Source organism: Rhipicephalus sanguineus, chromosome 6 (assembly GCF_013339695.2).
Source record: "Rhipicephalus sanguineus isolate Rsan-2018 chromosome 6, BIME_Rsan_1.4, whole genome shotgun sequence".
Taxonomy (NCBI): Eukaryota; Metazoa; Arthropoda; class Arachnida; order Ixodida; family Ixodidae; genus Rhipicephalus; species Rhipicephalus sanguineus.
Window position 1 is genome coordinate 141950410 of NC_051181.1, and position 23375 is coordinate 141973784.

The 23375-nt window shown below is 48.3% G+C and overlaps 1 long non-coding RNA gene across 2 annotated transcripts in view; it reads left to right on the forward strand.

The window, feature by feature from the left end:
• Window positions 1–8468: 8468 nt before the first annotated feature.
• The window catches only part of LOC119396587 (uncharacterized), a 43763-nt gene continuing 28856 nt past the window's right edge, over window positions 8469–23375 (forward strand). For both annotated transcript variants that reach the window (XR_005184467.2, XR_005184466.2), the window contains exon 1: window positions 8469–8649. This is a non-coding gene — a long non-coding RNA (uncharacterized LOC119396587). The remainder of the gene's footprint in view (window positions 8650–23375) is intronic.

A 23375-nucleotide genomic window follows, 5' to 3' on the forward strand; every position in this document is an offset into this window, starting at 1 on the left:
GTCTTGGGTTGCCAGCGAGACGACGCAGACGCAGCGCGGGCCACGACGCAGTCATGGCCCGCGCGTCTCGCATGATTTTAATTTCGCCACGTGTGGCGCCCTGTACGCTTTACCCAACGCAGATTGCGTTTGACCCCATTCTCAAACTCTGCGGCTCATCCGAATGCTAGAGCAGCCTACCCAACGCTGCTTGAGGACCCAGTGTCTCGGGTCACCAGTTCTCAAACTCTCTATTATTGCTACTCTGTGATGATCTACTCATTATAAGTCAAATGTGTGGGCATACAAAATGGAAGGAAGAGGCGTAGAGAAAGAGTGAGAGAAAGTGAAGAAGAAATGAACAAGGACGGGCCGTCTGAAACTGCAAATACCGCGCACGTTACACTAGCCCTTTTTTTTTTTTTTTTTTGAAAAAAAAATTCGGCAGATCCCGCGTACCATGGGAATCGATGTTATGCGGAGCATGCAGCGGGAAGGTGACTGCGGCGTAATTATTTATATTAAGTGAAACAATACCAAATGACGCTAAAGATATGTACAGATGGTACACGCTCATACATATGTTGAGGAGTCGCATATGGGTTATATAACCAGTTGTTTACAGTTGCGTAACGATGCCAACAGCAGCATGGTCATTACAAGACCACAAGCGGTAAGCTGATATATAGTGCTTATACTTGTCCGTTATTACCGAGAACGCACACACGTTTCACGAATCCATGTGCATGTGAGGAAGGGGTTCTTGACAGTTCTTACTTCTTGAACAACATAATCATCACCGTAATCTGTGAGCGCATGCAGATGTAGAGGACTTGTTATCTGATCCGTTTGTGATCGCGGCGGCGAGTGGTCTATGTGCACTGATGTATGAGGTATAGCACAGCTGTTGGAAATCGTGGATGCCTTACACGAAGAAATGATCCCACACAGGTCAGCCATAACGCTTGCGTTCATCTTGGCTACCTTGGCCAGGGCATCCCTGTGCACGTACCTGCTCGTTCTTGTAGCCAATTATGGTATCGCATGCGGGATGACATAACACGTCTGCCGGAGCGTCGAGGCAATGTGCGTTATAGCGGTCGACATTGCTGTGGTGTGGTATACCCGTATGCCGTCAGGGCACTTCGCGGCGGCTTCTTCGCGTGTCACAAAGCGGTTCTCAATCAATCTGACGTCATCCTTGGTCGGCACGAGGCCACCGCCAAGCCTCGTAAGAAATGAAGAGATATCTGGGCCAGAATAAAGTTAATTGAACAACAACAACAACCACACTGCGTCATCCTGGCGGACCACGTGGGCGTGTGGATGGCAGTCGAGGCAGTCGAGTTGGCAGCCTTTCGTTTAAATGTGCATATTCGCTATTACTGTGTTGATTGAGACTGTGAATCCCCTGTGGCGCATACCCGCATAACATGAACTGTGGTATGCGGGTATGTGCCACACGTGACTGAGAGAAAGGGTTTCGGGGCGTACGCGACAGGCGTTTTGCGTTATTCGTGTCGTGACCAATGAATCGTGTTAGATATACACTGATCCCCTGCTATGCAAATTTTGGTATATTAGAAGTCATGGAGACAACTAGGAGAGCGCCCACAGACGTAGGCGGATAGATAGATAGATAGATAGATAGATAGATAGATAGATAGATAGATAGATAGATAGATAGATAGATAGATAGATAGATAGATAGATAGATAGATAGATAGATAGATAGATAGATAGATAGATAGATAGATAGATAGATAGATAGATAGATAGATAGATAGATAGATAGATAGATAGATAGATAGATAGATAGATAGATAGATAGATAGATAGATAGATATAAACTGCCAAAGTGCTTTAGGTTCGCTAAGAAATGCTTCGCATTTAATAAAAGCAACGCACAAAAAATGAACTAAATGAGCCAGCACCACCTAGCCCAACTTACCATTTTGTTACGTTATGCTAGCCTCTAAATCGACGAAGTTGTGCACGCTTTCGAGCCCGTGTCCGGCAGCGTGAGCCTTGTAAGAAATCCATGCGAAATGAGAGAGTAAAAAGGAGGAGTTTGATGGTGGGGAAGGAGGGGGGGGGGTAAATGAAGGAGAGCACGGCGAGAGGAAAATCGCTCGAGTTTGGAAGAAAAACTTTGATCGATTGGAAAACTAGGCGCGGCGTGGCGCGATGCAGATAACTCATAAGCCGGACGCAAATCCTCGAGATTAGAGGAGCCTGGCGGCCCGATATGCCGACGTCTCGTTTTCCTCCGAGAAAGTGCACTCGCTTCGCTCGCATGCCCGAGAACGAATCTGGCAGGCTGCGCCGTCGACGCAGCTGGGACGGCTATACGAGTTCCTTGCGCCCCGGCGGCGATCGAACTACAACTGCGGCCCCTGTCGCTATGCGGCCCCTGCTGAGTTATCTCGGCCAGGCTTCAAACTTTCGCAGCTTTATTGTCTCAACTTCTGGGCGTGCACGCTCGGGTGCGAGTGGTGTGTTGCAATATACAGCGCGAAGTAATGAAATGTAAGTCCCTTCTCATCGAATTTTCGTGACAATATTGTTATACTCTATTATGAGCGGGATAAGTTGCCATCCACCCGCTTGCTACATGAGATAGATTGATTAGATGGACTGAAATTCTCAGCGATGCTCATAGGGATGCTAGCCAGGTTTGTCACCTTTTTAAGGTACGTGGAACTTAATTCACATTTTATCGTATACATGAAATGATGACACATACACGCACGCACGTACACACAAAAACAAGACTCATCTCGTTGGAAGTCAGCACTGGTCCTGTGTGTTCATGTTGCTTGCGTCCTCGTTCTCCTTGCTGTTTAACTTTGCAGATGTCGCACCAACTTGCCCACACCAAACCACCCCTAAGCCATGGAAGTCTTCACGTGTGTGTGTGTGTGTGTGTGTGTGTGTGTGTGTGTGTGTGTGTGTGTGTGTGTGTGTGTGTGTGTGTGTGTGTGTGTGTGTGTGTGTGTGTGTGTGTGTGTGTGCGCGTGTGTGTGTGCGCGTGTGTGTGTGTTGAGTGAGTGAGTGAGTGAGTGAGTGAGTGAGTGAGTGAGTGAGTGAGTGAGTGAGTGAGTGAGTGAGTGAGTGAGTGAGTGAGTGAGTGAGTGAGTGAGTGAGTGAGTGAGTGAGTGAGGACCGTATGGGTTTACGAAACAAGTCTTCCTGATGATCCTGAGCAGCAAGCCCTGCGTATATTACAATGTCACATTCCACAAGGCTCCTCCCCCCCCCCCCCGCTCTTTCCCTCTCTCCCAGCCTCAGTATGCGCTTGTAGTCCCAACGCGAGAGTTACCATTCAAAGTTTATACCCCCTTCAGCCCCATTTTCTTTCTCTACTTTTTTTGTTCACTCCACCATCATTTCACCGTCCGGCAACCGACTTTTCCCATAGAGTTCCTCGCTTTCAGCGCTCGACACTTTCGAGCGTCGCCGAACGCTTTCAGCCGGGTGACCTCGGCTTTTGTTTACTCCAAAGATACTCCGTAAGCGTCTCGGACTAGCCGCATCCTGCTACTGCCGCCACCGAGGAGTGCGCGTACACGACAAAGTTCACCTTTCTCCTCCGAACCACTTTAGTCACTACACAGAGGAACTGCGGAATGGATAAAAACTGCCCGGCCATATCGGCACCGCGGTGCGAGTTCGCCACTTTATTTCGACCAAGAGTTTGCGTGGTCGAGGCTGACAAAAACTCTTCTGGGCAGCGCGGGTGAAAATGGGCTTCCCGTGTCCGCACGTTTCGTACGGCGAAAGTGGGCATAATAAAATCTTGTTCCGTTGCCTGCAGCTACTCGATTTGAAGTGGCCCGAGGCCATATTTTTCTTCCTCTTTCGTTCGCCAATAGCTTCACATCTGCAACGCCCTTCTAGCCAAACTTCAAGTGAATTCCCTGAGTTCTTTACTTCCTTCTTCCTTCCTTTTTTTTCCCTTTTGAAATCTCCGCCGCCTAAGAACGGGAAGCTGAAGATGGACTATGATACCACTTGCCGCGTTGGCCGGCAGAGGGGTCTCTCGTAGTTTCGGTTTTCTTTTTTTTTCCTTTTTTTGTGAATTTAAGCTTGTATTTTCTTTGCTGGCTTGGATGCGGCGAGCAAAGGATCGAGCTGCGAGCGGCTGAAAGCAGAACGCTTTTTGGCAGCGACTGTGGAAGAGTTGCCAGGCGCGTTTAGCCGTAGAAACACGGTCTATCTAAACCAAACTTTAGGGGTTTCTACTGCTTCAATGTTGCTTGGCTTTCTTGAGGCCCACATATATATGGACATATATGTGCCGTCCTAGTTGCTTGGCTCTTGTGCTGAGAGATGACTTTTCTTTACACTTTTGCTTTTTTGGTGACCAACACGAAACTTTCCTTTTGGAGCAAGGACGTTAAAAGTCGACTGACTTTGTGTACCGTGCTCTATAGATAAGATAAACGCTCAAGCCGAATCACGACGAAAAATAAATGTGCTCAGACACTGTGACCAATAAGAGGACGGACACTTTGCTAGATTATGTCCTTAGCCCATGCGTTTGTGCTCTGCTTTTCAGCCCAGCTCGATGTGTTAAAGTCGTGTCAGAGTCAAGTTTTCGCCTTAATTCGGCCAAGTTTCGTCATTAGCCGCGCCTTCGCCTGCGTGATGGGAGCGTTTGTGAATTCTGATGATATATCAACTTGATGGTGCTGACGATGATTTCTTGAAGAATCTGAAGTAGAGAGCGGCATGACCACATTATATTCCATTATTTCCCTCTCCACTTTTAGCCAATGCCTAGAGTGAGCGTTCAGCATGCGTAATCACCAAACCTGCCAGATCACCGTATCGTGAGCGGTACACACGTGGCAAGGCAGGAAGAGGACTGCGAAAAGTATAACTTCTCATGTTATGAAGACGCTGACGCTTCGCATGCTTACGTCATTTCAGGAGTTCCATGACCGAATTCACAAACTGCTTTCTTCGTAAGTGCTTTATGCCATTGTTCGTCCAGCCTCGCTAATGATATGACGAGCATCGGGACTGGCTGGAGTTTTCTTACGAACAATACTAGCGTAAGAAATTTTTTTAAGGAGTACGGGCCCTGAATATTGAGGACCTCCGTAACGGTTACGATTAGTGCTGAAACACCGAAGATCCTCCTTTCATGAGGTGCACTTCCGTAGAATGGGTACGTAAGTATACAAGTACTTCGCTCGCTGGGAAATAATACTTTGAGAGTGGTTCCATTGTAAGGCACCGAGATAGGCTTTGATGGACGATGTAACGAGCTCACCAAGCGCGCTTCTATTAAAGTACGGCCGCGTGAAGACAGAGGTAGTCTTCGTAAAGCGACGCAAAAGAGAAACTCAACCATATCAGTGCCAAAAGGAGTGGCATTGCGCTTCGATAAAGAGGTGCTGACCATTTCCGTAACATCTGAAAAAGAACAAAAATCTGTTTTCTATACGGCCTCTTTCGACGCTGCGAAAGGGTCTCAACGACTTTCTCATTAAGCTAATTAGCAGAACCCACTAATTGCCACGGCCACTCGCGGTACCGGATTCACGAATGTCGCGCTCGTATAATGCCGCCCTCATTTTTTTTCTTCTTTTTGCGACATCGAACTGAATCCCATGCTTGTCTCATCAGTTGTGACGTCAAGGTGTCGTTCAAGGCCGGTCGGCAAATACTTTCGGCCATAGAGTTTCCTAATTATACACTAATAGAGGGAAATCTGGCGCTAGTGTATATGGGAGCTGCAATGCATGGCGCTTCAGCCAGCATGGGAATGATGGATAGCACATGGATTTGCCTAAGCTTCGTTCTTTTGGCTCCGTTTGGCTCCGTGTGGCCTGCAGCAGCTTTGTCGCAAGACGAAGTTCAGCAAACGTTCAGCTGTTCCACTTCACCACGTTGACCTTTTTATGGCTCACCAATTCAAATCAGCTCACGAGGTTCACAACGATCCATTCTTTTACCTGAAAAGAAAGCCAAAACACAACAATAAATAAGGTCACAAGTGTCTTCGAAGCCGCAAGCATGACGACAATTAGGCAAATCCGTGGACTACCCATCAATCCTATGATGGGTAGTACACATATTGTAGGAAACTCTACGCTTTCGCCACCCCCCCCCCCTGCCAATTTTCCACGTCATTTAATTTTTTTTAGTTTCTGATTTCTTATAGTTGCGACTTCTACAGCTAATCTCATGTATATTCGCATTCCAACCACACAGTTTCCTATGAAAATTTTCGGAGGCGATTCTGGTTATAGTGTACACGGACATTCAATGAAGCCATAGCGCTGAAAACACAGGGACCAAGGTAGATGACGCTATGGCTTCACTGAGTGTACCGAACCAAACAGCACGAAAGTCTGTACTCTTGGTGTAAGCGGAAACTACTTAGTGTGGAAGTTCCCTAGGCTTAGGAATGATGGACAGTAGACGGATGCTCATGCCTGAACACCCGCCTTCATATAGCTATAGCGTGTAGTGCTGCGACGCTCGAGGGTGTGGGCTCGATTCCAGGCCACTGCGGCCCCGTTTTGACGGCTCCGAAATGCAAGAAACAACCGTGTACTTATACAAATAATGTAGAAGTTCAGGCGAAGATGGAATATTCAAACGATGAAAAATCCTTGGAACATGGGATGATACTTGAGCCAACGTTTCGAAAAGCGGACTTGTCTTCTTATGTTATGAAGAAATTGCAGCCTTGAAGAAGACAAGCGAAACGTTGGCTACAGCGACATCCCGTGTTCCAAGGATTTTTTAACCGTGTATTTGACATAGATGAATGTTAAGTAACCCTAGTTCGTGAAAGTAATCCGAAGTCCCTACACTAACGCATACCCATGCTTGCGAATTCGGCCCTTACCGCAAATTTACGAAGCTTAGCTCGCAAGCCCTTTTTGCTATTGGCCAGATGGTATAGCCAATTATTCGTTCATCATCACGACTGGTCGAAAATTTCTCTTACGAACAATCCCAGCGTACGACTGTTTTTGGGAATACGAGCCCTGTTGTGCATCGCGGTCCCTTCTGTAATCCAGCGTGAACCTTCTGATTATAGACCCACTGCACATTTATTAAATAAGAGTCGGAACGAAGCGTGAGACTCATGGATGCAAAAAAGAAAAAAAAAAAGAAAGATCGTGCGCAATTCGTGAAGGGGGTAACGCTCGTGCCTCTTTTACGCTTATCAATCCTAACCATCTCTCGATTATCTTCAATACCCCCCCCCCCCCCCCCCGTCCGACAACAATTGCAGCCGAGCACGTTATAGCGGCCGGCAAATGAAGGTGCCGGCGGCATGCAGCGGGCGCATGCGTGCATCCGCGGAGTCCAGTCTTCCGAAGCTGTACGCGCACGCATGCGTACCGCTCTGTTCTTTCCTGAGGCTCCGTTGAGGCTGGCAGGAAAATAAATTTCTCGTTATCCACTTGACCCTTCGTAGGAGGGCAAATGGTGAAGTAGTAAGGGCCGAACCAGATGGGGCTGAAGAGTTGCGCCGGAACATTCTCTGTACCCCTGAACGCCGTGAACTGCGCGCGCTATGCCGACACGTATACCGCATAGACGCGGACAATGTCCGCGGCCCTTTCTTGTCCTTTTCCTCAAACTCCATCTTAGAATGTTCACGTGCAAGTCCATCAACACCACCGTTGAGTTTACAGAATGTAACGTCGACTGGTCGAAAAGGAGAGCTTATTGTCTAATGCCAAGTCTTGGCACGGCCACGGATGACAGAGACTTGGATTGATGTACACACAACTAGCCCCGCCGCGGTGGTCTAGTGGTTATGGCGCTCGACTGCTGACCCGAAGGTCGCGGGATCGAATCCCGGCCGCGGCGGTTGCATTTTCGATGGAGGCGAAAATGTATGAGGCCCGTGTACTTAGATTTAGGTGCACGTTAAAGAACCCCAGGTGGTCAAAATTTCCGGAGCCCTCCACTACGGCGTCTCTCATAATCATATCGTGGTTTTGGGACGTTAAACCCCAGATATTATTATTAATGTACACACAACTGCGTACGTTTTTGAAACTCCTAAATTTGTATTGTCGCGGGAACTTGTAAATAGCGGGTAGGGCGATTACGGTACGAATAAGTTTGACTTTTCTGTGTTACCACGTCGAGAAATCAGTTTTATACGCATTCAGTGCGTGCTCTCTCTCTCTTTCATTTATACATTATCTTCAGCTAAGAAAACAGTCTTAGTAGCGTTAAAGTAGTGACAGATAACCAATCTGACGTTGTAATGAGAAGAAATAATAACACAGAAGTAATGCTGCAAGTGGAACATAGAAGTCGCTTTACGCTGACTCATTGATAGTAGATCGAAGAGATATTGTTGGTCTTGATGACGCACACATAAGCGTGGTATCCCTACTGTCAAATAATGAACTGAATTCCTTCGTTTTTATGTTTTTAGGAGCGCTGGAGGCATAAGAGGTGCCCTTTCTAACGCGAATGTATACCTATTTGGTTACAGCCTCTGTAATTAATACGATCAAACAACGCCAGGCTCTTCAGTGTACCTTCAGCAGACCAGACGACCGGCCTTTTTCCAAAGAAGTGATACTGACCCAGGGGTCATCGGCCTCGGGAACAGCCATACGTAGTATCCGTACTTCAAAACAACCCACGTACAGTGCCTGATAAATGTATTGCTTGTCGGTAAGCTATATGCATTCCTTCGCTCTCTCCCTTTCTTTCTTTATCCCTTCATTTCCCTCCACAACTTGTAGGGTAGAAAACTGGACAAAGTCCACTAGATATACTCGGGTGTCATGAGCCATGTGAAACGTGTTTAGTCTCGCCTTTAACTCCAGCATCGTTGCAACAGGGATATATTATGTATTTCTAAACTTACAAACTTCTTCAAACCTCCCGGTCCTTTTCTTCAACGTCTTTCTCTGTCCATACATAGTGGAATAAAAAGTATTAGTTTGTTGTCTCGCAATCAGCGCAAGCACGAAGGGAGATTAGAAGAGCGCATGAGGTCCATGATGTCTGACGTATACACGTAAACGCTGACACCTTTCGCGTAAGAAAGCTAGAAAGTTACAATAAAGAATAAACGACGTTTCGCATTGTTCTCAGGACTCCTGCACGGGAGTCAAGCGCCTGTCTGTAATACTATTAAAGAGTTTTTGACACAACTGTGCCCCGATCACTCCAGACCAGACAAGGCGCGAGGAAGTTTGTCTTCGAAAGCTTCGTGAATGGGGTGGACTTGACAATCGCTGTCGCGAGCACTTGGGTACCTTCAAGTGACAAACCTTCGACGTGTCCTAAGTGCCCGGAACCAGTAATCTGCGGCGTACGGCCGCACTCTCTTGCGGTTGTGCCATAGAGTTTCCTACAATTACCTAGAGGGAACTCTGGCGCTGCGATCGTTCAGCCACCATGGGAATGATGGGTAGTACACGGATTTGCCTAATCTTCGTACTTACGGCTTCGAACGCACTTGTGGCTTTGTTTATTTCTGGGTTTTGGCGTTCGTTTCGGATAAAAGAATGGGCCGTTGTGAACTTCGTGACCAGATTTGAATTGGTGAGCCTAAAAAGGTTAATGTGGTGAAGTGGAACTGCTGACTTTTGCTGAATATCGTCTTGCGCCAAAGCGGATGCAGGCGGCACGGAGCCAAATGGAACCGAAAGAACGAAGTTTAGATATATCCGGGTACTAACCATCATTCCCATGGTGGCTAAAGCGCCATGTGTGGCAGCTCCCATAGACACTAGCGTCGGAGTTCCCTCTAGTCTAAAGAAAACTCTATAGGCTGTGCGATGCTACTAAGAACACTAGATGCAGGGTTGTCAGGGAGGTCATGCTAAAATAAAATGTACCAGATGTCTTAATTCGCTGAATATAATGGGCAACAAGTTCGCGAATTCTTCTCTGCATTTCGTGCACCATTTGCATTCATTTCATATCCTTCTACAAAGTTGATGCGCATGCCTCGCGCAAATCAATCGAAAACGAAAAGCTGGCCAACAAAAGAAAAATAATGTTCACGTATGTGGCAGAGCTCTAGTAGTTCCAGGCTTATATTATATTTATTTCTAAATAGAACCCTGTTTTCATGAAATAGGGCACACATATACCATGTCTGGGATAGATCTGGGCATCCTGAATTCGTCAATAATCTGTTGGGCGTACAATTTGAATGCCGTCTGCTGTAGACGGGCTCTGGTAGCATAGGCGGGGGCAGAGTTCACCTTGGCAGGGGGGGGGGGACGTCTCATTGTAATCCCTCCCCTCAACACGCACACAGTCTTCTTACGATCAGAATGCAGTGCAAAGGCGACGAGATATAGGGGGGGGGGGGCATCTCCCCTGCTTCCCCCTCCCCATTTGTGTGCACGCCTATCACTGGTCGTCACCATAGGAGAATGCCGCTGAAACTTCAGTTCCTCCTTCGAAGGTGACGTGAGTGCATTCCCCGTTACACGAGAGCGGTTAATATATGCGAGTGCATACGGTATGCGCGTACCCTACAGGCGCACGCCACGTCGGCTGCCGCAGCTGCACGCGAACGACGAAGACCGCAGGGCTGGCGATGCCAGCGCGTGCACTATCGTTCGCCGATCGGCGGCCAGTGCACCGCGAGTGTCTGCCACGGCAAACGAGGCCCGCTTGAGAGGGCGTAACGACAATTAGCTACAGCCCGAATCGAAGGCAAAGATGGCGTGCGCAGCGCCGGCTCTCGTGGGTCCTTCGGGGTTCGTTGAGTATGCAGCCCTAATTTCCGCTAGTTCACGTATTGCGTGAGCTGATGAGTGAGGATGACCCCCCCACCCTCCACCTTCAACGCGGAATCACATAGTTCAGTGTCTGCGTGATGTTCAGGTGTTTCCGCGTTGCCTCTTTCACGTATGCCCGGCAGCTTCATGTGCTCGCTGTTATGTGCGTTGAAAGCCGGATTTGCAGTTCGCGGTTTGTGTCGTGGCGGTTTATATTAAATGTACGAGAGCCGCTTTCCCACGAAAGCGCTGGCGGTGTTTTTTAGGACTACTCGTTTTAACGAAACTTCATGAATGACTGTTTTGTGTATTTATCTTGTTTGTGACCGTACATATTATTTGTGTGTATATGTGATCACTGTACATATCATAGTCATCACCCGACACCATCAATAGCAATCCAGGCGGTAAACCGGCTAACAACTCCGGCGATATCATTAAAAAATTTGCTATATATCAGATTTAAATGTGCTTCTCTAAACCTAGAAGAAAAAGCAAGAGGGAGCGCACGTAATCACTGGCGCCTTTGTTTCCGCCTCGCATACAGAATATGACAATGTATCGCAACGCACTGATGCAGCGTAAGCTTTGACATGCAGCTTTTGCACTCCGTGTCGTCAACATTGTATAGCGCTTTTGATCAATTTCAATCACCACTTTATGAAGCCTTCGTTTTAGGATGTCACCTGGTTCGAAAGGGCTCTCGGTGCTACAACGAGCAAAAGTCTCGTTCAAGCATTTAGTGCCGCTTGTAAATTTTTAAAGGACATTCAGAATTATGGCACGTAGCAAGTAAGTCGTCTATATATACAGCCGCTTGAATCTCCACTAATGTTCAAATGCAAGCTTGTTGGTACGGTATCTCGGAATAACATTGCAGCGTATATAAGACGGAGAAACACAGGAAAATCCACATGAACATGACACTGCGTGTGCGTGTTCACGTACCTCAATTGCTTGTGTTCTTGTCTACATGCGCTACATTATTATTAAACATCAATATGCAGCGCTCTAACTAGCGGTTATCGGTTCTACGCGTAACGTGACCCGCCAAAATTCGCTTTCTTTCTTAACATGCACTACAATATCGGCTGTACTCCTGTTCGTTCTCTCATCCACTCTGCAGTTTTCCTATCTCTTAGCGGTACGCCTATCATTTTCCGTTCCATCACACGCTGTGTAGTCAACTTCATCTCGAGTTTCCTTGCTATCATGCAACTTGACAGTACCTAACCATGGTGACGTCAACGTATCATATACGCGTGCGCCGCTTTTCTGTCAACGGTGGCGTCCAGCTACTCAGCGGATATAATATCACCGTGATCGATCTTTGACTGTCGGCGCAAGACGCTGTCGCGCTGTTCCGCGTTTCTTGCTTACACTGCAACCTCCCGATGCGCTAGTACCCTAAGGTGGCGGCCGCGATCACGCGAAACCAAAAGTATCTATACATGCATAGAGGTTCATAATAGCACACTAAAGTAAAATCTGGCGCTAGTGTCTATGGGAGCTGCAACGCATGACGCTTCAGCCAGCATGGGAATGATGGGTAGTACATGGATTTGCCTAAGCTTCGTTCTTTTGGCTCCGTGTGGTTCCGTGTGGCCTGCAGTCGCTTTTTCGCAAGACGAAGTTCAGCAAAAGTTGAGCAGTCCCACTTCACCACCTTGACCCTTTTAGGCTGACCAATTGAAATCAGCTGAAGAGGTTCACAACGAGCCACTATTTTATGTGAAACCAAAGCCAAAACCGAACAATAAACCAAGCCACAAGTTCGTTTGAAGCCGCAAACACGAAGACTAGGCAAATCCATGTACTACCCATAATTCCCATGGTGGCTGAACGATAGCAGCGCCACAGTTTTCCCTAGCAGATATTGTAGGAAACTCTATGCATACAGGGGAGCGTTCCGTCAGCACGCTCGTACATGGTGTTGTACCCTCCCACGCATGCGCGTAAATCGTCCGGTGTCCGTCATAACATTCAAAGCCCGCAGAACGTCTGTCGCCGAGAGTGACGGGCGACATAGTTCCGAGAAAAGGGGAGTCTTCAATACGTATAAGGGCGCGCGTATTGAATTGTTGCCGAGCGAGTGTCGAGAAGATGGAATTGTCTCTCGCGCCGGCAGAAGGGCCGATACAGCTCCTTCCGCGCACGCAACGAAATGCCGCAAATGCCCGGCTCACGCCGCGCCGGTCAAGCGGCCACCACAGACAACAGCCCCTCGCACGCACAGTGCGATGTGAGTGAACGTACGGAGTGTAGGAGAGGGGAATGAAGAGGGCAGTGCGGCCGCTCGTGGAGCAGCAAAAGAACATCGTCACAACGGCGTCTTGCGTTCTGTGCCTTCGACTTGTATAGTATGTATATACAGCCCCTCGTGCGAGGGATTTGATTGGGCCGTGCCCCCTTGGCTCCATCTGATACGAAGGTGGCGGGGCGCCGGCAATTTCCCGGTAGGCCGAACCGAGTCGTAATAAATTGAGCGATGATAGATGCGCAATAAGACTCGCTCCGACTGCATGCCGCCGTTGCACGCGAGTCCCGAGGTATTCCGACCGGCCTCGCTTGCAGTGCGTGCATGACGTTCGCGAAGCCCCGTTGAGACCCCCGCTGCCTTTTTTCCCCAAGGTATCTTGATTTCTGGTTTGTTTTCTTTAACCTGCAGCACGCTTTGTTCGTTAGATTTCGTCTAGGAACGAACGTCTTGCAGACCTATACACACGCGTGCACACGAGCTTGGACGTTGCTCGTTCGTGGCATGCACGGAGATTAAACGAACTGACCGAATACCGCGCATGTGCCGTAAAAGCCTGCGTATAACACAAACCCGAATTAGTGCGTGAGGGGTAATCTTTCGTCTGCATTTTTTGTATCTCGTAACCCGCATGCGGTGTGCGTTCGATTTCGTTTAGGAACAAACGTAGCGTAGACGTGTTACACACACGCACACCCACGTATGAACTTGCATCTTTCGGGTACGGTATGCTCGGTGAATTAAAGAAATATCCGAATGTCGCAGATATGGCGTATAGTCAGTATAATACGAACCCGAATTTTAACGTGCTGGTTAAGAGAAAGAAAGAAAGAAAGAAAGAAAGAAAGAAAGAAAGAAAGAAAGAAAGAAAGAAAGAAAGAAAGAAAGAAAGAAAGAAAGAAAGAAAGAAAGAAAGAAAGAAAGAAAGAAAGAAAGAAAGAAAGAAAGAAAGAAATGGACCGAGAGAGAAAGATACAGAATGAAACAGACACAGAAAAGAGATAGAAAAAAGAGAGAGCAAGCGTAGCTATGTATAGTATAGTATAGCAAGGGGTGAGAAAGGGAAGTGAGGGGGAGGAGGAGGTGTGAGGGTAAAGCATAGCATAGTCTTGTACAGTATAGTATAGTATAGTATAGTATAGTATAGTATAGTATAGTATAGTATAGTATAGTATAGTATGGTGTGGTACAGCATAGTATGGTGTAGTATAGTACAATATAGTAGTAAGGGTGGGAAAGGGACGTGAGGAGGAGGGAAAGGAGGAGGGAAACGCCACCACCTCCGTTGCTTTCTATCTGCGCACCACCAGTGCGTAAATGTCACATTTTTTTTTCTGTACATTGCAATAGCTGTTCGTCGTCTCGTAACGAACGTCCTGTAGACGTTCATAAACGCACGCACGCGTGCGGAGAATGAACGAAAAGTCTGGATGCCGATGATGTACCGTAAAAACCACCGTATAGTGGGGAAATCGAACTTATACGCGAGAAACAACTGCCGTCCTTCACCGTTCCATGTGCTTGTTTAACTTCTACGTCATCTTTCTTCCTTTTTTTTTTCTTAAGAATTCGTCTCACAATGATCGCATTGCAGTCGCATGTAGATGCATGTTCGCAGCTTGCGTACACATGCTGCTTACGCTGAGCTAGGCGAAGTGTCTTAATAACGGGAATATGCCGTAAAGTTCTGCGTATAGCAGGAGCCCGAATTCGACATAAGGGGCGATTCCTGTTTCCCCGCTGCATATTAACATCGAAGCGGTTTAAGCTAGCCGTAAGGTGGCCGACCCCGTCTCGAAAAATAAACGGGTATGTGCCACGGAAATTGGCTAAATCCCACTACTCACCATGCACTGGTCCACTAAAAATGAAGAAGGTAACAGTTAGCCCAACACTAGGGAACTGGAAAGGCAACGGCGGCTACGACAAGACCCCGAAGCGATGGAAGGCTTACGCCAACGACGACGTGCCCGTAGCTCTATGAGAGATGCGAGCGCTTGGTTTCAGCTCGAGTTTTATCTCTGGTTGGACATTCATGTCGTGTCTGTGACTGTATGAGAGGTGCGAAGGCTTGGTTTCAGCGCGAGTTTGTCTCTAGAGTTTGGACATCCGTGTCGCGTCGGACTGTGCTTGGTTTAATTCTCAGCGCCGGAGCGCTGAGAATCTACGTAGAAACAACCTAGCATCACCTAGCTAAAGCCTAGCAACGACCTAGAAGCAACCTAGAAGCAACCTTCATCTCCTAGCTAAGGCCTAGAAACAGCCTAGAAGCAACCAGATTAGTCTTCAGAATCGTCCAGTTTCGCTGTTTCAAGGCTTGCGCGGCTAAGTGCTTAGTGCAAGCTTTGTATTATTTTCTTAAAGCTCCTACATATTTCATTCGTTACTCGTCTCAGAAAGAACGTCTCGCAGGCGTACATACTCGCATTGCAGCGCTCCACGTCAGCAACATCTGTAGATGTTGCTGGTGGCGAGAATGGGCTGTAAAAATCTGGAACCCATCGGAATTTCTCGTGAGGCGAATTTTTTTTTTTTTTACATATATAAGGCATTAACGACAAGAGAGGCGAAGAGGCTGCAAAATAATAAGTTTACCTGCATAAAATACCTCACGGCCTGCGCTTGGCGTACTTTTTTGTTTAGCATATAGGATCGAGGATTACTATAACCACTCAAAAATCGTAAACTGGAAGTCACCACACGGTGCACTAACGTGCTGCACCCCTTTTTTCTTATCATGAATACGAAATGTCTATTTCAACGAAGTCTAACTGGTAGCGTATTGTTAAAGCAACGCTTGAACGATCTTTTCTTATTGTTTTAGGAAATGAAAAATATCTTTAGAAAAATGCCTTGGGTCGCCTGCCTGGAATTGTCGACGGACATATTAATTAGCGTCGACTTTGCGGCAGACACTAAAATAAAGAGGAAAATACGCAGACCCAATGCACGTGTAATAACCTATCAAATCGACGCTTTAGTGAAGCGGATAATTAGGTGCTACCGCCATTACATTACGTATTACGGGTAACAGGCAGCAAATTACCTAATGGAACTGAAAACGGATAAACCTTGTATAGCAGAATAACAAACCGCGTCTTATACCGGGTATTTCACGGTGCACGCGTCTACCATGAACTGACTTATCTGCATTCCTGCTTATTTTTCTCGCCACCTCCTTCATTTCCCGTCAGCCATTGCGGTCGTGTATGCATACACTCACACACGCGCACTGCTAGCTCGCAGACGTCTTTATTATACGTCCGTTATGTAGAGGGTGGGCCTGGCGGCTCAGGCTGATTCGTATCTATATACTATAAGACGTTCGTTTTCTACGTTTGTCTGTTCGATACGCGTCGCCTCGCCAGCGTGTTTCGACTTAAGCAGGGGTCAACTCGATTCGTTGGCTGCTCGAACCTCCCGCTGCAAACGTGGGCAGATGGGAGGGCGGCGGCGGCAGGCGCAATTTCGACGCGGTAATGACGAAACATTTCGAGAGTGATGGCGGCTCATTCGTGCGTAGATACACGGTTTTATCCGACACTGGAGTCGCGTGTAGCTGTCAGCACAGCCGCTGCCGCGCTAAAGGGCCCGCATTGCAGGAGTCCTTTCGGCGGAAGCAATTACAATCGCATACTTTCTCTGGGGATGTTCCAGCTGTAAAAACTCGATGACATTGCAATCTCGGCCGCTTTAATTAGGCTCATCTTTCTTTTATGCGAGTTAATGAGTCTACGACAGTGTCGCGCAGTGCATTTGTTTAGCGAAAGAGGACCACACGTCGCTTGATTTAAGCCTCAGCATAAACAACTGCTTAGCGAGGCCGAACTTTTCCAGGCTGCATGATTGGTTCCTGAATGAAGCGAAAATAAGCGTATGGGTCGCCAGGCTATTCACGCCTCGCACACGGGCTGTCAACACATATAATCGGGACCATTTCGCGCGCCTTGAACGAGTTACCGAAGACGACCTTATTAATTGTTCCGAAAATCCGCTCGTTTACAGGAGCTGTAAACTAAGTAGACATTCTGATTGGTCTCGTTATCGAAGGGACCATCACCTTCTCTTCAATATATTGCTTTCCTCTCCTCTTCAAGCTTGCTGACGTGGTGTCCCTTGGGCCTTGTTAAAATCTTTCCTCCTTTCGTTGCGTTTTGTGTGCTCTTGCATAACTTCCAACTACTACTACTACTACTACTACTACTACTACTACTACTACTACTACTACTACTACTACTACTACTATTACTACTACTACTACTACTACTACTACTACTACTTCTACTACTACTACTACTACTACTACTACTACTACTACTACTACTACTACTACTACTACTACTACTGCTACTGCTGCTGCTGCTGCTGCTACTAGTATTATTAATAATAATGACAATCAAAAGACAGACATTTCCACCTTCGAGCCAATTTTTACCCTCTTATGAGGTGTCCACACAAACGCGTATAAGAACTTTTCTTAACGCACCGCAAGTCACTGATGCTCGATTGAAGATTGACACACACGTGAATAGTGTTCTCGGCAGCCTTCACGAAAGAAAGAAAGAAAGAAAGAAAGAAAGAAAGAAAGAAAGAAAGAAAGAAAGAAAGAAAGAAAGAAAGAAAGAAAGAAAGAAAGAAAGAAAGAAAGAAAGAAAGAAAGAAGAAAGAAAGAAAGAAAGAAGAAAGAAAGAAAGAAAGAAAGAAAGAAAGAAAGAAAGAAAGAAAGAAAGAAAGAAAGAAAGAAAGAAAGAAAGAAAGAAAGATAACTGAGACATTTGTATGCTTTGCTCTGAGTGCATGGAAGTTGGTACTGAGCCGCATACATTGTCGGAGTCTTGCGATACTTTCTTATACGACCTGGATCGAAATTTCTTGATTTCGCGCCTTTGTCACCTAGGTTAAGTACCCGTAACCTTCTGAATTAAAAGTTTATGAGTGCTTATGTCAATGAACGGAACCTCAACTCATTTATTTACACAACCCATGGATGTACCGCATATGTCGTTAAAAATCTATGCGACAGCTTCCTCGCAACACTCGCGCTGCCCTGGCGACATTCGCGGAAAGCGCGTCACCAACCAAGTGTTTGATTCAGTCACACGTGACTTGCAGAATCGTTTCCTTTAGAGCGTACACGACTTTGAAGTAATGAGGTGCATGTAATTCTTTCCATTCGTACATTTACTACCCACGTGTAGGCGCGTTTCCTTTGGAGCGTTGGCTCTACAGCTTCAGAGCGGTGAAGTATACGGGCAGTGCTTTTCATCCGCCCATTTATATATTCCTGTTCACGCGTATGTGCAAATCTGGTCGTCGCGTTGAAATGTAAGCTGCCCCGTTTTGCCGACAGAGGGCCGACTCGGCGCCTAATGAGATCCTGGCTTTATAATTATTCCTGCGTCTTTCGCTTCCACTCTCGGCGAGCATGAGGCGAGTTAATTCACCTATCCGATATGCAGATTGCCTTCAATGTGTCGCGCTCGCTACACACACAAAGAGGACCCCGCGGGACCCGCTCGGCCCATTATTGTATAAATACTGCGCACGGAGACTTCGTATTCTTTTTATCGTTTTTTTACGAGTCCAATGGCCACCTTCTCCTCTCTTATCTCTTTCCTGCCCTCCTCCCACTCTTAGCTGTTTCAAGTTTATGCACTTCGGTATCTTATTACGGTGCAGCACGGCTGGAACTTACGCTGTATCAACTGAAGGTTGAAATTTCAATTACGGCGTGATATTTCCACTGCTACGTTCCATCTGAAAACTCTCGCAGCGCTCGCAGAAACAAGGACGGAAGAACAGGAATACCAACAGGACTGACACTGTGTTAGTTAGCTTTAGTCACTGTTAGCGTTAGTTCGTTAGGACATGGTTGCTCCTGTTTGTTCGTGCTCTTCAGTCTTGAACTCCGTGAGCGCTGCGCGATTTGAAAAACATATGAACTATAGCTCAGTTTTGAGCGTTAACGCTACTACATTATTTTCTCGTGTGGCCGATGACTGGAACTCTCGTTGTTATCGCTTCATACGGGAGCGACTATCACACGTGCAGGAAATTAATTGATTGTTGTTGCCGATGTCGTAGCGAAGCAGTCTCCTCTAATCAAGCTCCGCGTTTGACTAGATTAGGTATGCGTATTACTGTGGATGGTACGGTAATAAACGCACGAATGGCGGACAGCCTAGTGAGTTTGTAGATTCGACGGCCGGCGACTCGGTACTCGAAGTATATCACTGCGAATTCAGCGCTACCTATCTTTCTGTTCGCAAGAGCACCTAAGAAGTCATGCACGTAACACTTTTGACAGTGTTTTATCCTTTAACTCTCAGTTAAACATGAATGTTGAAAATAGAATAGTGGGGCATAGTTTTGGGGGTAGGGACAGGGAGGAAACGAAGAGGAGAACGAAGTAGGATTCGGAGCTAGCCTTCATGCAGTAAAGACGTGTTCCTGATCTACGACCACGGGTCCTCGTTATTTACATTTTTGGTGCCGAAACCCGGGAACTGGTCAGTGCTGGACAACGATGTCTTCGACCGAGCGTCTTCGGAAGGTGCGTGGAACTGTCAGGGCCAGCGTCTCCCGGAATATTACGCTACTGACAGGACTGCTGCAGAACCCCGACACCGAGGCGCGCGAGGTCAACAGGCAAGTCGCCGTTTTGAAGGCTAAGGAAACTGAGCTCCGCCAGCTAGACAAGGACGTTCTCGACCTCACGGAAGATGAAGCTATTGAAGCCGAAGTCGAGGGTGCGACGGACTACCACGATAAGATTCTGTACGCGATAGCTGACGCACAGTTCTTCTTGTCTCAGCGAGAACGGTCGACTCATCTCAGCGAACCGTCTAGGAGTGGACCCAATGGCGACCGGGTAGCAGCCACCCAGAGCAACATCGGATCTGCTGAGGCGCCGCAAGGACCAGTCAGTACGCCACGTTACCGGTCTGTCGCACTTCCGACGCTTCAAGTCCCGACGTATGCCGGCGATTTACGTCAGTGGCAAGAATTCTGGGACCATTACAGCGCCACGATTCACGAGAACACCGAGTTGCCGCCCATCGAGAAATTTAAGTATCTGCTGACTTACCTGACGGGAGCGGCCAAGCGAGCTATCGAAGGCATCAGACTGGCTGATAACAACTATGAAATTGCCGTGACAACACTGAAAGAGCGCTTCGGTCGACATGAATTACTAGTCAACGAGCACATCGACCAGCTTCTTGCATTGTCACCCGTGAGGAGTTCCAAGGAAGTGGAGAAGCTTCGGGTGCTGCATGACACCGTGCGTTTCCGCGTAAGTGCGCTCGAAGGTCTTGGTGTACCACCTGAGCAGTACACTGTGGTGCTGCATCGGGTGCTAATGAGGTGCTTGCCAGAAGACTTGGCGATAATGTACCGACAGAAGAAGAAGGAGGAAAGCACGCGCGGTACTAATGCATCAGCAGAGCCCACACCACCTGAAGCGAGAACGCACAAGGCGACCGACATTTTAGCGTTCCTGAAAATCCAGGTTGAAGTGCGTGAGGAAGGGAAGCAAGAAGCGGCGTCATCGTATACGCACAACTCATGTCACCAGGTACCGTGATCGAGTTGTGCGTATACGATGACGCCGCTTCTTGCTTCCCTTCCTCACGCACTTCAACCTGGATTTTCAGGAACGCTAAAATGTCGGTCGCCTTGTGCGTTCTCGCTTCAGGTGGTGTGGGCTCTGCTGATGCATTAGTACCGCGCGTGCTTTCCTCCTTCTTCTTCTGTCGGTACATTATCGCCAAGTCTTCTGGCAAGCACCTCATTAGCACCCGATGCAGCACCACAGTGTACTGCTCAGGTGGTACACCAAGACCCTCGAGCGCACTTACGCGGAAACGCACGGTGTCATGCAGCACCCGAAGCTTCTCCACTTCCGGAGCATCGTATCCCTGACGATAGCTTGCCCACCCGCAACGACGACTGCGTCAATCTGCTGGTCGGCGGAGCTAACAGTCCCGCGGTGCTTCCTGTGGTATCCTCGTCGTTGGACGCACAGCCTGAACATGAGGACTTGGAGGAAGTGGACTGCTTAGAGGAACTGGAGGAGGTTGTGACTGAGCAAAGGGAGGAGCGCGTACACAAGGAAGCTCGCCGAGATCTTCACAGGGCATTCCGTCGGCATCCGCGCTAGCGGCGACGGAATCCCTACAGCAGCGCACGCCTTGTGTACTGTGCGACAGCCGAGGTCACAGCCTGGCAGAGTGCAGGGTCGACTTACCCGCCGACGAGAAACGGGCCAGATTGCTTAACGCTCGGTGCTGTTACAAGTGCGGAATGCGCAATCATGTCGCACGGTTTTGCAGAGTCTCCCTGAACCTTACGTGCAACAAGTGCCAACGCCGACACCTAACGGTCCTTTACGAGCTGTCACGAGCCGTCACCACGACCGCTGCTCCTGCACCAACAGTACCGAGCGGCTCGTCCGGCTCTACCTCACCGACGGTAACTACGGCGTCAACTGGCGCTACAGAAGCCAAGTCGGTGCTGCTTCAGACGGGCCGTGTTTGGGCTGAGAGCGGACCGCGACAGCTCCTGGTGCGTGTGATGCTTGACAGCGGCAGCCAGCGTTCATTCATCCGCACCGACGTGGCCAAGAGATTGCAGTGTAAAGTCATTGGCACGGAAGAGCTCTCACTGGTAACGTTTGGAAATGCCAAGCCACGGAATCATTTACGTTGTCGACGCGTCTCTGTCACGCTGCGTGGACGATTTAACGGCAGCACCGTCACATTGGAAGCACTGGAAGTCCCCGAAGTGTGCACCGTGACAAGTCCACCGCTGAACATTGAAGTGCTCAAGCGGTTGAGCGCCCGGAGGTATGATGCCGCGGACATGTTTGACCCGGAAACTTGGCACCCAGAGGACGTCAGCATATTAATTGGCTCCGACGCTTATTGGAAGGTCGCCACTGGAAAGATTGATCGCCTCAACGAGCAACTCACTGCCGTGGAAACGTCTTTTGGGTGGACCGTACAGGGAACAATCTCACCTCACGAGGCTACAACGACTTGTGCCCTCCTCATGTCAGCTGGTGTGGAGTGCGACGAATCGGCTAGGTGGCGCCTCGGCACGATTAGTAGTGACAACCGGATGCCAAAGAAAACACAAGAAATCGATATGGTAGAGCAATGTCTGAGCAGACAGGCTGGATGTTACCAAGAGCCTTCCATGATTCCGGAGCATCGTATCCCTGACGATAGCTTGCCCACCCGCAACGACGACTGCGTCAATCTGCTGGTCGGCGGAGCTAACAGTCCCGCGGTGCTTCCTGTGGTATCCTCGTCGTTGGACGCACAGCCTGAACATGAGGACTTGGAGGAAGTGGACTGCTTAGAGGAACTGGAGGAGGTTGTGACTGAGCAAAGGGAGGAGCGCGTACACAAGGAAGAGAAAGCGCTGCTTCTGCCTCGTGAAGAGCAGTGGAGGGTCCCGAAAACGAAGTCGAAGCAATACCGCCACCACGCGAACCTACTATGGCAGCTTCTCCACGAGGATATTCCTACAGAGCAGCGGGAGAACCAGGCAAAGGGACTCGCCACTGATGAGGTAAACTCATCCGAAGGACAAGCGTCGATCTCGGGAACCTTCGTGAAATTCGAGATTTCGCAGGGTTCGGGCCGCAGCAAGAAACGTCGCTGCAGGTATCCAGGCACTTCGTGGAGAAGACTCCAAAACGCTGCAGTAAACCGCCTGCAGGAGAACCTGAGTGCGGATTGCGCCAGCAATGCCACACCCAGATGGAAACGCCGGAGATGCAAGCGCGCAACATTTAGACTGTGCAAGAACAGCTGTCCAAGTGACGTGATCACATCACAGACGAGATAGTCAGAGGCTGTTCTGTTCGTGTGGCAACGGCCCACGTGGTGAAGCATCCGATACAAAAGTTGTATACATTGAAAGCAGCAAAGTGACTTGTATAACGTTCGTGCCCTCCCCCTCGGAGGATGTTGAAAATAGAATAGTGGGGCATAGTTTTGGGGGTAGGGACAGGGAGGAAACGAAGAGGAGAACGAAGTAGGATTCGGAGCTAGCCTTCATGCAGTAAAGACGTGTTCCTGATCTACGACCACGGGTCCTCGTTATTTACAATGAAAATATTTGCAGAGAAGTCAGCAGTCGCTGGAAACACATGCACGCACGCATGCACGAACGCATCCTGTTAATTCAAGGGCCTAACGCAGCTCTGTAATTAATCACGACCTTCCTTCCTTACTATTAGTTTTACTCCACTAATGGTTGACTTCCTTGGTAATTACCTCACTAAAACCGAGCTCCGCACTTTGCTGTTTTGTTCCGCGGATATGGTATATAGCACTAGTGGACTGCCTGTCGCGCCGTATTTGTTAGTACAGTGCAGTGTCAGGCTA